The 16,177-nt window shown below is 35.1% G+C and overlaps 1 long non-coding RNA gene across 1 annotated transcript in view; it reads left to right on the top strand.

Annotated features, from left to right (window-relative positions):
- Positions 1-15,074, top strand: part of LOC137403807 (uncharacterized) — a 214,628-nt gene extending 199,554 nt beyond the window's left edge. Inside the window, exon 4 of the long non-coding RNA XR_010979619.1 lies at positions 15,016-15,074. This is a non-coding gene — a long non-coding RNA (uncharacterized lncRNA). The remainder of the gene's footprint in view (positions 1-15,015) is intronic.
- The last annotated feature ends 1,103 nt before the right edge of the window (positions 15,075-16,177 follow it).

The raw sequence follows: 16,177 nt of genomic DNA, 5'->3' as shown, positions 1-16,177 counted from the left end.
CATCGAAGGCTGTAGAATTTTCCTCCGAAAGTAATATACGTACTGATTGGAGTGATTGAGTCATTATTCAGCCAGCTTGTGTTATATCTCACTGAGGTCAGTGCTCAACAGTCTTTCAAACAACTCAGAAAACAGTGCTGCCAGGAGCTGGCAAGATTTTAAGGAAGACTCTTCAGTAGAATGACTCGTAAAAGCCAAAATCATCAGGCTAAGGCCTTGGCTCACCTCCTACCAGCCACCCGGTTGTGAAGACAGTTTTTTAGAATGACACTAATTATATAAATAATAGCAGTGTCTGTCCATATGTCTGAAGCTAGATATAGAGGTTAGGAAAAACATTGCATGGGAAATTGAACTCAAATCTTTGGCTGAGCAGCTGTGCACACTAACAACTAACACTAAAAGCGGCTCAGCTTAACCACCTTGCAGCTATGTTGGGCAGTGGGCCAAGGCAGTTTATTCTTGCATCTCCGTTGGCACCCCCTTTCAGTGGCAATTTCTGCAGTGATTCAGACTAATTTTGGTATGGATAATTCAAAACTGAACAGTTGCCACAGCTGTCATTCCCAATTCTGAAAGAAATTTGATAAAATTTTATTTTAAGATTTATCACCCCTGTAAATAAGATTCTTTCCATGGAAGCATCAGATTTGCAACTTTTTATAATATTTATTTTGCTGCAATTTAGGATGTCATTGGTGAATTCAAAATTCATCTTCTATCTACTTTCTAACTTTCTATATCTTACGATTGTTACAACCACATGTAAACTATATACATGTATATACGTATATGTAAATGTAAATGTGTGTATAGTTGTATGGTTTATTAGCTTTATTTTACACAAAAAATTCAAAACCTCTTTAATTATGTTTTATAACCTGAAACTGATGAATCATAGAATATAATAATTGGTGATTATTATTAGCATTATTATTAGTGGTATTATTAACAGCTAATATCAGCAGTCTTACAAAACGAGCTGGGATATTTCAAAATATCGCATATTCTAACTATTTGTTCAATATGTTTAGTTCTTAATCATTTTCCTCACTATCGGCATCTTCTGCTACTCCTGCTACAGTTTTGTTTCAGTGCATGCATGTGTAAAGCTCTGTGTAAGGCAGTTATGCCATGATACTGGCACATCGGTTCCCTCGGAACCTGGATTTTTGACACTCCCATAGAACAGCTTGTAGAATTTCAGGTGGGGCGATAATTCTGATATGACACTTTACTGCATACTCATCATTTTCCTTACCCAGTATCCACCGATGTAAAGAAGGAAATTGTGCTTTGGCAAGTTGTGTTGTTGACCCTTTCCATATACATGTATGTATAGCTGCTACATAATTGACACAATGCACATGGTTTTTCAGCGATTGAAGGGGGGGACTGACTGGTCTAGACCTAGACACAAACAGCCGGTCCGTTAGTCAGTTGAAGTCTGTACCATTTTCCTGGGCGCTATCTCCTTGGCGATAGAGTCTGCGTGTGTAGGTCTCACAGAGAAAATAAAGTCGCTTTGAAACTTAAATGATTCTCAGAGTTCTTTCATTACCTGCTGAAGGTCGACTTCTGAAATACTCACTCACCTCACAGTGTTTTCTCATAACAAGCTCAATTTTGCTGTTATTTGTCTCTGATGGCATATGTTCTGTGAATCTAGTAGCGATTGCAGACAACTTGAAGCATACACTATTTGAAACAGACCATTCAGGCTCTTTAAAAGTGTTTTTCAGCTTTCTAGACAGTGACTAGTCAATGTTTATTAAGTTAATTTTTTGAGAGTCATGTATGTGAGCTACACAAATCATGTCAAAGCTCAAACAATGGATGCACTTATCTTGTATCTTATTATTTTCTATTATTCATCTGTGTCAGGTAATAAAACATAACTAATCTGTGTCAGGTTATAAAACATAATTATAGTGTTTTAAATAGTTTTTTGTAAAATAAAGCTATTAAACCATACAATTATTTACATACATGTATGTACATATTCATATATACATGTATATAGTTTACATGTGGGTGTAACAATAGTACGATATGGAATGTTTGAAAATAGATAGAAGATAAATTTCGACTTCACCAATGACATCCTAAATTACAGCAAAATAATTATGATAAAAAGTTGCAAATCTGACGCTTCTATAGAAAGAATTTAATTTACAGGGGAGATAAATCCTAATATATTCTTTTTATCAAATTTATCATAGAAGTGGGAATGGCAGCTGCGGCAACTTTTCAGTTTTGAGCTCTCCATACAAAAATTGGTCTAAATCACTGCAGAAAATGCCACCGAAATGGGGTGCCAAAGGAACATCATTTCTAGAACTCTTTTGACGGCTCGGCCCATAGCCTATGTGTAATAATTTTACAAATTCAACGTGCTAGACTGACAGGGTACCAGTTTTTCTGTAATAAGAATTCTGGGCCTCCTTCTGCTCTAAGCCAAGGTTGGAGGTTTGGGAAAAACGTTGCGTAATAGGTAAGGTTTCATACTAGGTAAAGATTGAAAAGTTGCAACGAAAAATTTATTTTTTACAAATAAATTGCTGCTTTGATAATTTCCCGAGGTAAAGTTTTTAGAATTCAGCTCGTTCATGAAACATCACTGCCAGAGACAGCTAGAGGAAAAGCACAAGGATAGCGACAGCTGAGAAAATTAGGTTTTCAAACTGATCAAGAACAGTCTCAGCAATCTTGTACTATGGGTTGAAAATCAGCAAGGAGATGCAAACAAACATTTGTAATAAATATTTAAAAGAACTGATCAGTTTACACTCTCATACATTTACAAGTAGAACTGCTTGGAGTTTGTATTTGATGGAGAAAAGGCTAATGAAAAGGCTATACTAATGAACTACCAATACAATCATCCAGGCACCTTGCTTGTAGCTGTGCATATATGCAGGATAAGACAACTTGTGCTTAGAGGTCACTGATGATGGATAGTCAAAGCTGCCATGATTTTTCACAAGCTTTTTAAAAACGTGTGGTTCTCCTTGCTGTCTGTTACACTTTAATATAACGCTTGCTGTGCTTCCGGAAATGTCAGCAATTATTATACGGTTTAAACAGTAATTAAGATGCTTGTGACATTTTAGTCTCAATTTGAATACATAGTTCTTTTGCTTTGATGTCTTAACGGCCTCTTTTCCTGTCAAATTTAAAAATAGTTGGTCAAAAAGTATTGAAGTTTTTCCATCATTTGAAATTTTGTTGGTTGTTTTTGGTGTTCTGACCGACAGGATGTTTTAAGATTAAAATTAGCAAAACTCAATTCCAGTTACAATGCTCACACAAAAAAAGTGTTCTGATCTCTCCAAAAATTACATCCATAGTCATGCTAGTTGTTTATAAAATAGACATACTGTCACGTTATCAATGGATACTCACGTGTTCATACAGTAATTAAAGGAAAACAGTGGGACTAATTCTAATCAAACTATCTTTATTCTATTTGAAACTGGCTATAGCAGTGTATCTAAGGATAGGCTTACGTTCTAATTTGCATCTAAACACTCATAAGCAAACACAAATAATATGTACGTCAATAAATATGCATAACACCGCAACTTGGCTGCAATAGCCGATGACATTACTGGAGGAAGAACAGGAAGTGCAACGATTGACATCTTTTTGAAGTAAACATTTTCTTCTGAACTTTATCAATGCAATCAAAAATTCTCAATTTTAATCTTGAAACATCCCTGCAGCCAAATCACATAAAACAACATGCAGAAAGTCAAAAGAAGGAAAATATAACGATTATATAACGATTTTTAAAACTTTATGCAATGAACAATTTCAAAATATTGGTTTTAAAAGGTTTATAGGAAGTATTTGCCAAATAATGACATCAATATTAGTTGTACGTCCTACTCAATAATTAGTAAGTAGGAGTTGCAACATTTTTGATGATATCAACATTTTAATCTTTTTATGAAAACGCTTTGATAAATATAATTAGCTCGTGTAATACATTAAACTTTGAAACAGAGAGCTACATTGTGAATCTCACAAAAAGTGATGGTTTTAGACGTCTGTGAATTTTTTGGTTAACTATATCATAACTGTTGTGTCACACATGCAAGAGTACACCACATTTCATCCAACATATATAACAAGAATTTTAATCTAATTTTTAATTTAAGAGCTTTTAATCAAAAGTTTTAAAGGTTGACTTGCACAAAAGAAATTCACATTACAGGTGTATAGTATCAAAAGATTGACCATGTCTTACTCTGCTGTGTTGTTGGTGCAAAATACGTGTAAATGTAATGGCAAGTTTTTAAAAGCTCTAAATCGAACAGTTAATCGCCGCCGGTTGGAATCAATTTATTTTACTGACGTAGGCTAGTCAAGCAATTTTTGTTATTGTTTTGACAACTGATGTTCTCACGTGAAATTGAAGGCCAATACAAGGCTCAATATAAAAGTTATCGTAGCATTAGTTTATGACAAACACTTCGGGTTTTATCGAGAAACCCATATCAAATATAGATGCTCGCTACTTTACAGTTTTCTTTTGGTTTGGTCTAACCGGCGGGTCGTAATCTGATTATGTGACCCAATACTTCGCAAACAATTTCTGCAGCACTTTTCGGTTACAATCCAAAGCGTACAATCCGGATAAAGCATTTTAGATTGTATACATACATTCCAGAGAACACTCATCAGATTCATTAAAAAATCTACCTCAAGTGACTCATGTGAATTATTTCAGTGATAGATCTGGCGCCCAATACAAGAATTACAAGAACTTTGCTAACTTATGTTATCATGAGCTTGATTTCAATCTTACAGCATCTTGGAGCTTCTTTGCCATCTCACATGAAAAAGGTCCGTGAGATGGGATTTGCGGGGTGGTCAAGAGACTGGCCACCCGTCACTCCAAGCAGTTAGTTAAGTCAGGAAAAGAAAGACTGCTCAGTGCTAAACCACTGTGCAAGTACATGTATGCCAGATAAAACATTACTGGGGTGGAGATGTTTTATGTACTCACTGAAAAAGTCGCAGAACAAGTAGCGAATTAAAAACCAAGGTTCAAGGCAGCACAACGAGTCATTGGTTTTCAGAACCAGCACTGTTTCAAGCCGCTCAGTAGAACAGCTATTGAAGTTTGCAAACTTTCACCACTGGTTGATGAAAAATGTATGCTACAAGAAGATAAAGTTGGGAAGACTGATGACTCACATGTTACCAGCAATACCTTAACACCTCAACCTGGACAATATCTGGCCTGTATATATGATGGTCGGTGGTATATGGGGATGGCAATTGGCTATGATCAAGAGAAAGTTTGTGTTAATGTGAGATTCATGTGCAAAGGCTCAACAAACAGTTTCACATGACCACAGCAAGATGACATCTGCTGGGTACCACAAGAGCATGTTCTATTAGCTGTGGCGCTGCCATCTACCACTAACTCAGGCAAAGCATATGCATTTGAAGCTACAACAATTGATAACATTGAGGATTGTAAGTTAAGAAAATATTTTAGGCTCATTACTATCACAATCACATACCACAATTACACGGCATATTTGAACTTCATAGGATAATATTCTAATAATCAGCCGAGTTAAAGCTTGACAAGGGGGGATAACCTCATTTGATTGAGGCAAGTTTTAAAGGAGTTTGGAGGGCAATTGAAACTCAATTTTCAGCATTTTACAGGCTGAAACACAAACTTTTGATAGTTTTAATGAAATCTGCATATGTTAATTGGTGTAAAACATGAGAAAAATGTGCGACTGTTGAAACCACAGGTTGACCTTGACCTCTCCTTTTGCAGTAATTCGACAAAGACGTTATTCTTGTATGGCTTCTAGACGCTGACCTGATACATCTACAGAGAAGATGAGACTAGTTTTGGATAGCTGAGGCATGGAAAAACTCAGAAATAATAACAGAAACAAAGGCAAATTATATGATAGGAGGGATAATTGTTTTTGAATAGTCGCTAAAATAGCATTTTCGTTCATTTTCGGTTGAAGTTATCTCCCCCATTATTTATCCAAAAAATTTCAAACCTATTTGTTTGTGCAAATATAGAAACGTTGTGTAGACACAAAAATCTAGATATTTAACTTGTATATTCTTCAGATTATATGAGTCTAAAGTCAGCTACATGTAGATGTGCTATGCCCTCAAACTCGGGCTACAAATGGTCAATGTTCAAATCTTCTTAGCACCTGACCCTAGAATATCAAAATTTGGGACATAAGCGCTTTCCAACATGGGCAACAACATATTAAAAAAAATCATCAAAATCTGAGACTATGAGGTTTTTTCAGTTAAACTTGGTAAATTATATGCCAAATATATTTTTGCAAAACTCAAATTTTTAAAATAAAGCCAAAACATGTGTGCTTAACTGAAATGGTTGACTTTTACAGTCTCATTTTTATTTAATGAGTTTCCAACATACTTTTTATTTGTCCATGAATGACATTCGAACGAAGATAGCAACAGGGATTCACACAAACATATATTGACAAGGGGACAAAAAGATTCTCACTTTTACCATATATCTGAAAAATATTAGGAAAACTTGGAAATGTTTATAATACAATAAATTCTTTATACTTCAAAGTTTAGTATGTCATAACTCAAATTATTTTAGAGTGTTTTTATCATGGCCATGTCTAATAGTTGTTGAGATGAATTGTTGAAAAAACGCAACTATATGCGAAAATTCAATTATTATCACAATTTTCTTATTACACATGCTGTCTGTTGGCATGCAGCAGCCACAAGTAAAAAGGCTTGACCTCAATATTAATTAACATCTATGAAGCCAGGAGCCCTTTTTGAGAACCCGCAAGGTTGGCCTTGGTGTCATGAAAGCAACCAGCATGAAGTTTTGGCCTTCAGTTACCACAGTTCTTTGATGGGTTATTTAAGAGACAGGAGTGGTTTTGAAATATTTGACGGTGCGATTTATAAGATTTTGAAGCGATGTTGAGGCCTTCACCGTTGGTTTGCACCTTCTTTAAAAACTCCATGTATCAGGAGGAGAGGAGTCTACAAATGCTATAATATAGTTATTTTGATTATACTTCAACATTAGTCATATTGGATGATGTAGCAATGAAAATGTGAGTGAAGCCAAGATTAATTAGTATCATCAGCTTGCATTCAGCTCTGTATTTGGCCAGATCATCAAGCCAGTCCATAAAACAATGTTACCTAATCAACCTCAGAGCTAACCTTTAGAGCTAATTGTGGTGTACCAATTCATTGCCTATAGTTGCTGGGACAGGCACTAATTTCTGTCTGTTACTCCCTTTATTCTTAGCCCTGCCTAATTTAGGTGCAGGTGACCAATGGACTGAGAAATATGGGTCGGAGTGGTCAAGTTTCAGCTGATTGCCGGGTTTATCCTGCGGGCCTATAAATACACCTATTTATGAAGCAAGACTAACATTAATCGTCACAGTATTTCTAGATGTGACAGAGATGTTATTTACGGCTGCTGCAGTCAAAGCAAGGCCAATGTTATTACAGCTGCTTATCTAGTATTTTGCAATATGATAATATTGCAAAATACTAGATAAGCTCAACAATTCATCACATACTCGTTATATACGCATTATGTGGCTCTCAGCCTGAAGGGCCAGGTTTGTAAGGCAGAGCTAGTTAAAGAGTGGTAGAACACACATGTGAATAATAAAGCCTGCTCTGTAACACTTATAATATATAATAATAATATAATAACTACATACTAGAACATAGACACATTACTAGAACCAACATGTACATTCAAACATAAAACATTAAAAATACCTATTTTTGTTACGGTATATGCATGCATGCTATATGCTGACCTTAGAACAAATCAGATGATGCAGTTTACAGAAAGCTGTTTGGAAAATAGAACTGTCTGGGCCCTAGCTTGTATATTATTTATGTTAGCCGTTTGGCCTTGCTGCTAGAATTTTTAAGATAACACAATGGCAGTTTGAACAAACTAGAATAAATAAATGCAGGGTTAAATCCAGATATATACATGTATATATACACGAATCTCAATGTTTGTTTGTCTGTCATTCATTCACCAAATTATAGCGATAAAGCTTTAGCAATGAGAAAATCGCCTTGCAGTATATTGGACTCATGACATTCAGACCGCAAGTCTACTAACAAGAGTGACTAACCACAAGGCTAAGCCATTCTTATCACTCCCATCACTTTTACCATATACAGTAAACGCTCCTATAACGTAGGCCTATACCTCTTAGAACTAAAGTCTAGACGACATACATTTCTGTAAAGTTTTTGCTTCCGACTACCAAAAAAATTCCATATTACATGCTAAGTCGAGTAAGTTCTCAACTTTGATTTAAACGTTAGTTTATATTGATTGCTTCACATGTAAGAGAGAAGACTATGTGAATATAGCATTATACATATGATGTATATAATTTTTGTAGCAATCTAGTTGGTTGTGACAGATTGCCAGATGTACCGACAAAACAGAGAATAGGGTAATTGTGCAATGTTCATAAATATAAAGGCGATTGATTGGCGCAGGTGTTACAGCGTTAGTCCACCAATGTGAATGTAACGAGTGGGAGTATCATCACTAGTTCTATTTTTTCCTAACCTTGACCTCTGAATACAGATAGGTGATGAGCAGGCAGAACAGCTTTTGTAAAATATTTTGTTGTTTTGTTTCCTTGTAGACATAAAATATTTGTTAATAGTTTTCCTTTGCAGATTATACATTGCTGTTTAGAAGAATTTGTAAATCGTTGTAAATGAACGTCAAAGATGTACGCTCCCCAAGTTATTGTGGAAGTACTGAAAAATGGTAAAAAACAAATGAGGTTTATCAAAAACAGAGAAAAGTTGTCAATGCACCCTAATATTACTGCAGTTACAGTACACCCCACATATTTAAAAAAAATTACGTCAAGTTTTTCCTCTTTGTATGCCCGAAAGGTCAGTTTGGAAAGGTCTTTGAATGGGTTGTGCAATTCACATGTATTTTACTGTTCTTATATTGTACAATCAATATATTGTAAACTTCACTGGAAAATATTATTTATGCTGCAGGAGCTCGTAATGTAGGCCTACTGTATATTCTTTCAACGATTGGAAAAGCCAAAGTTGCACTTCCTATAGGTAGCTAATTGATATTACCTTTGGTGTTTTGTTTTTTTTAAATCTAATTTTTACCATTATACATTTTTAGTTGGTAGTTTTCAATGGATTTCAATTTTCAATTTTCAATTTCAATTTCAAAGGTCCTGGTACACTCATGTTTCTGGTTTTCCTAAGATTCGATCACTAAATATACATATGACTAACAATATACAGTGTCGTAGGCCTATACGCTTTCACTGCCGTATGCTCATTTATGTGAAATATATGGTCGACTGCGCATTTTCGCGAACTTCCCAGTAATTGCGTAGTAGCCTGATTTTATTATCCGTTGACAACATAACCAATGATATTTAGGACTTTTATGGTATTGACAATGTTGTCCAAAATTTGTTGTATAAAATTAGCATTGAATCACAAGGTAATTTTAAATTTTTGTTTGGAAATTTCCAACCGAAAAAACCAACATTATTGTGTAAGTTTTATGTAAGAACCTTCCGAGATACATGTGAATTGGATTACCTATCATAAGCAGAGTAGGATTAAGTCTGTCATTAAATATGTCATTAATATTAGTTTTAGCACTGGCTCACATTCAATCATCTGTTAAAGTATTCATGATGTTTTTCGTCATTAGTTAGTCTTGCCTAAGGTATGTTATGGTATGCTATTATAAAGCAATTATGCTGTGGTTTTTGTATCTGTTTTTGTCGTTGATGAGTTATGCTAGTAGCATTGTTTTGCTGGAGTCAGTGAGCTACGTATGCTTTAACAGTAAAGGAGAGTATCACAACAGAGCTGAAGATGAGAGGCATTTAGTGAATTTTAGTAGACCAAGATACATAACTTACATTAGACAACAGATAATTACTTATGTTGATGATATTATAGCTAATTCAGATTTACTTTTTTTTTCATTAAACCGACAAAAAATAGCAGCACTGACTCTGATGGTAGTGAAAGTAATATTTTTGTAAGAGTAAGAAATATTGAGGAGGATTGTTTTAGCTTTGTAGTGATTGTACTTTACATCGCTTTATCAACACACAAAAAAGTTATAAAAACAAACTGAAATATTGTTTTCAAGTCTATTTATAAAAGCCTTTTATGAAATTTTTTTATATCAAATATTCCAGATTTATAGGTTCATAAAATTATTGTTATGAAAATGAAATACAGATCAACAACAAACTATAGGGCTCAGCAAACGTTCAGAGTATGACATAGCAGAACGGTAGAACCTCAGCACATTTGCTATTACGCAATCTAGACAGAAACCGGTAGCCACTCCCAAATTGATTCATTATACCAACTACCTAACTGTATATGTAGAAGTGAAAGCATTAGCTCTTGCTACTATGCTTTTGAAATGCACAAAATGCCATTTATTTGCGTTGCAATTAAGTAGCTTGGCTATCTATCACAAACAACTCAAGAAAACATGTTTTTCAACTCTTAATGAAATTTTTGCCATAAAATTTGGCCAATATCTTATAATTGAGTTATATAACATCTATTATAGATGTTATATAACCCAATAATAAGATATTGGCCAAATTTTCTGGTACAATAATAATAATAATACATTAGTTACTTATTTGGCTTCAGCTGTTAGCCAAACCTAAAAAAACAGCAACATATATGGGCTAGGGGCGCTTATCGGATCCAATCATTAGTATTTACAAGTTTGGATTAAACCAAACAATGTTCTTCTGTTTTTTAGGTGTGAGCTGTCATCACAAACTTGGAGAATGATTAAGCTAGGCTCCTTTTTAACTTCCCAACCTTTCATAAGTTTCATTATCTTTTTAGACAGCCGTTGCCTGTTCAATTAGAACTCCTGGCATTCAAACTGTGGTTCATTGTTCAATTCTCAAATAAGCTCCTATGGATGGCCAGATCTACATCAACCCCTGAAATGTTCTCTTAGCCAATGTTCTCCGCTAATAACTGTTACTTGTTATTGCTATAATAGTTCAAACAGATTGTGTTGGCAGAAGATTGTTCCATCATACGATAGTTTTCAATTATTATCATGTATGTTTTAATAGGAGTTGCATAATTTCCAATTAGTGATTTTAAATGTTTTTCAATTTGATGAATCCAAACATCTATATTTAGAATAATTGTGATTAGAAATAATCACTGCCAGAGCAACGAGCTATGGGGATCAGTGAATGTCCAATTTGGCGCAGCAGACCCTCAATGCGAGAGTAATTACGTAATACCTATGGAGTGTCTCCAGCTGGACAAAGGATGAGAGAAATTAACAGCAAATGACACAGCAAAAGTGTAGCAGTGCCCGGCTTTGATAGAGACACACTAATTAAGGCAATGCCATTTCACTGTCACTCTGAACTTTGACGTTCTTACTTACTCCAATGCTTTTAGTAAAAGGCTTTCAATAAATTTTAAAGATCTTGTATTTACTCAGATATCATATATATTAAACTGAAAAAGAAAAGATTTAACAAAAGTTTTTACTGCCGCCTAATGTAGCAGTGTTTTTTAACTACTGTCATTGACAATCAGTTAGCCATGATGGATTAAGCATGCCGATAGCTTGTGAACTGTATACTGTTTTAAAGCATTGCAGAAAGCCCTGCAGTCTTAAAATAAATTTCATAGAGATACCAGATAGGTGAGCCTTCCAGAAAGCATTTAAAAAGCATTAAAAGGCACCTATATGCTTCAAATATATTTTTTTCTAAAGCATTTTATGCACTATGCAAGTATTGTTTTTTAAATTTGTGCTCAAATTCATCCCCACTTTCATCATTGCCTTTTGAACTAATGATTTGGCAAGTCTCTTGCAGTTATTGTTTTAAAAATATAATGATATATTGCATATATATATATTATTGTGCACATGGTAGCGTATAAATTAAAACCATCAAAAATTTACAAATCCTGTAGTGAAGTTTATCTTCTCTTGAAATTATCAGTGTGGCACTCCTTTGTCTGCGCATGCTAAGGTGAGGCCGGGTTCAGACCTGGGGACAGCTGCGTAATCTCGACTCGTTATGTATCCAACAGCTGGAAAGCAAACAAATTGTGTAGCTGCGTATGGGCATCAAATAAATTTAATTGCGCAAATGACGACATTTCTTTCTGTAGGACATAATAGTCGCGCGCTATGAGCTTGTAGTCGATGAGCTATCGCTTGCATAACAGGTACTCTGTCTCACGTGTCTTAGATGCCGTATTGGTTCGAACCAGGCCTAAGTAAGGCTGTAAATCTAACTCATTCCATCTCGTTACAGTCAGGCTTTTAGCTTTTAGTTTCTGATTTAGACGAACAAGGATAGGCCAAAACTCTATTTAAGAAATAGGACAGATAGTGAAGGTATCAGGTATGTGTGCTTATGCTTTAGCTCTGGCTTACCATGTACTTTGGAGACTACAATGAACTAAAGAATTTATGGTTGTCACTCATCCAAAGTAACAAAAAATTAGGACTTTTATTAGAAGCCTGAATGATTGTAGCCTAACATTTATTTCATATTTATGTTTTTAACGCAGTCACTCTGACTTTATATATGTGTTGGTCGTTTAACAACTGAAAAGCAGAAAATAAAAGAAGAGAAAGGCTGTTATGAATGCTTAAATATAAAGTTATAGGGAGCAAAAAATATGCAGGTACAAAAACCCACCTGACCGCGCAGGCCAAGACAACATATGTAGTTTTAAAAGCTGAAGATAACTGTAGAAATGTCAAGTGATTTGCAGGAATTGAGAGTCGCTATCCTTGGTAATTTTTCCGTAGTTATGGATTACAGAAAAATGTTGTCTTGCTAACTGGTTGCTAGATGCATGCTTTACATTAAAGCTTCAAGGTCGCGAATGATAAGTTTTTCAACTTTTTAAAGATTTCAAGGGATTCAAAAATGTACAGCAACTGTTTCAATAATATGGTTTACAGAAGGATATTTAAGAATTGAATAGTGAAATGGTATATAATTTATATTGTAATATTCATACAAAAATTATTTCCGTACCATATGCTTATCAAAGCTTCCATTGCAAGGCAAAAGTTAGCAGTAGTTCATTTTTCACTATAGAAATATGGGACGAAAAATGGATGTAAAATGAGCAACATTGTATAATGCTAGAACTACATGTAGTATCAGCTTTGCTAGCAAGGCTTTGTGAAGGATATTAGATACGCATGACACGAGAAAAATCTTTATCTTTTTATTTTACATGGATGTTTATGTTATTGAATGATATTATTAATATTCCCAGTCGCAGATATTACTTAAGAGAAAATGACTATTTTGCCATAAGCTTAGCTTTTGAACATTTTTTTGATTGGCTAATCAACCATGATACAGACATATGCAAAATAATTAAGCTCTTTGTATACACATTAATATGCTAGTTAGCAACAAATTTGTGTGTAGCATTAGCAAAATCAATGACTAAAATTTGCTTTATAGTTTTCCAGTGTGCTGCAGGACACTTTTTGTCTCTTGTGAGCTTTAGCTTTCAGAGCCAGACATTACCAAGTTCACGAACTGAAGGTCATAATATAGTAGCTAGCATTATTTAAACATCCCTTTGTATATAGATGAGAGTATGGCATTATGTAATAGCATGGCTGGTGGTTGTTTAGTTCAGGCTAATCCCATCGGCCACTGTCAACATCTCGCTGGCACTTGTTACATGCATCACCCGTGCATCTTTGTCTATTGGTGCGTTTACACTGGCCGATTTTGTCACCTATTTTGTCGAGCACAGACCAATTTGATGAGTCGGTGTTGGCATCGGTAGGTGTGAGCAGAGAGATCGGTGTTGGTACTGATTTGAAAGTGGGTGTCGGTGAATCCCAGCAGCTCATCAGCCAATCAGAAGCTAGGAGCCTCTGATTAAATGAGCCGAAGCTTTAATGACAGTTCTAAGTTTATGAAACGAAAGGGCTAGGTTTAATGAGAGGCTAGGAGACTGTCATTAAACTTTCCCTAGTGCTCTTTCTGATAGTGAGCTTTTATTTAAATTAATTAAAAGTGAATAGCCATTTGTATGACTACTACTAGTACTACTACTAGTTCTACTACATGTACTACTTGAAAGGAATTTGCCGGCCCTTACTTGGCACGATCTAAATTATTTCATTCAGAAATAAATTGAGTGTGATTTTATTCAAGGTTTTATTAGCGAAGGAAATTTACTAGCCGAGGAGCGTACGGCCATTTGCTCTGTCTACTAAGTGAGCGTTGCTCCCTTATATACAATAAAATTGCCCGTTCCGGCTAACGGGACCGAGTAGGAACACCAGGTAACAATGTTTAAATGGCCAATAATTAGGCCCGCTAGTGCGTTGATATGACAACATAAACGACGACAATTGATAGCCTAACGAGTAACAAGGCTATAATAAAAAGGAAAACACATATAATAAAATATTTATAGACATAAAATATATACAAACATATAATTACATATAATACAGACTGTCAGAGCTCCCGCAGCCGATCCTGCCATCAACAAAATCTAATCGTCATCGGAAGATTCCATTCGGCATTCAGTAGTTGCTTCTGGCGGTAGTAGTAGGAGCAGTAGTAATAGTGTAGTACTAGTATATAATTTTCCACATTAAGCGCGTTGATTTTTATGTGTACTCGTCTTTGCGTGGTCGGGTGAAGGTCAGAACGGCGAAGCGCTGTGATTGGCTGTTGGTACCGAAAAAAATAGTTCGATCGTTGCAATGTAAAGGGGAGTCGGTGTCGGCACCCATACGTGAAATGTCTGAGGTACCGGTCTGAGTCATGGTATTGGCACCTAATCGGAGTCGGTCCTGGCCAGTGTAAACGCACCATAACTTGTGATGTACTGTCTAACTGGTCTTGGTCAACATGAATGCATGCTCACCATCAATTGTATTTTTTCCTGTAGATTCTGCAATCGTGTTTCGTAATGATGCTATGATCCCTGACTTGCTTTTGGTTGCAGATATGTACTGACAAGATAAAACAGTGTGGCTCTTTTTTCAATTTTATTTTCAGGGTTTAATTATATGGTCTATAATTTTGATAACAACTGTGACTTAGTCTTTAGCTGAACGCCCTCTTTTCTTGTTATTTTGTTACTGTTACTCATGCCAACAAGAAATTTAAAAATCATATTGTTTTAACTAATTATAATAGGAAGGGGTGGAGTACTATTTAAGATAGATTTTTCTGTAGACCCACATAACAAAAATCATAATTAGCAATCAATATAGCTCTGGTCATTACATTAAAATTAACATTTTTGTGGTTTAGTGTCATGCTTAGCCTCTGAACATTGATTTCAATGTTTTCTGATGTTTCTAACTTGAAAGTTTTGAACTCTTGAGATTACACCATACTGACCCTCTTATAAAGCTTAACCCTGTCTATAACAAATATGATTTCATCTAGTTCTCAATAGCCTAGCCGACTAACCTTACCCACACTGTGTAGTACTGTCCTGATTGTATTGTGGTTGATTTTTGTTAGTACAAAGTAGGGTTTGGCACTAGCAGTGAAACCCACTGAAAATTCATGGGGTTATCTTCTCTCAAATCTTGGAATTAGAAAGTTTGAGTATTTTTATCTTGTTGGCTAGAATTTAGACTGCTGCGTGTGAGATTTGGCGCATGAATTATTTGAACAGAATGGATTAAGGCTGGGTTTACTGGGACTGCAAGATGTGTGATATTCAACAACCAGGCTTGCTACGAATTAATGCAACTATGGAAATAATTATAATTGCATTTCAATATCATGATGACTAAGCTGGTGTCTTGTAATAATTTAGGTTGTACACATAAAACACCATAGATATAGCATGTTTCAGTCAGTTCTACTAGTACAATTAAATATGACATGGAGTCGTGTAGTGTTTTTATAATTTTAGTCTCCATTCTTCTTATTTGAGATTCTGACGCTTGTCGCCAATGTTTTTGTAGTTCTACCTGCAAAATGATAAAAAGTTATTTTCACCTGTAAAATTACAATTTAAGTATATATATTGAACAATACTTAAATTGTTCTATATACTCAAAGAAGAGATAGAAATAAGGTTTGAGTGATCA

Source organism: Watersipora subatra, chromosome 9, assembly GCF_963576615.1.
Source record: "Watersipora subatra chromosome 9, tzWatSuba1.1, whole genome shotgun sequence".
NCBI lineage: Eukaryota > Metazoa > Bryozoa > Gymnolaemata > Cheilostomatida > Watersiporidae > Watersipora > Watersipora subatra.
This window is presented reverse-complemented; position numbering and strand designations above follow the sequence as displayed.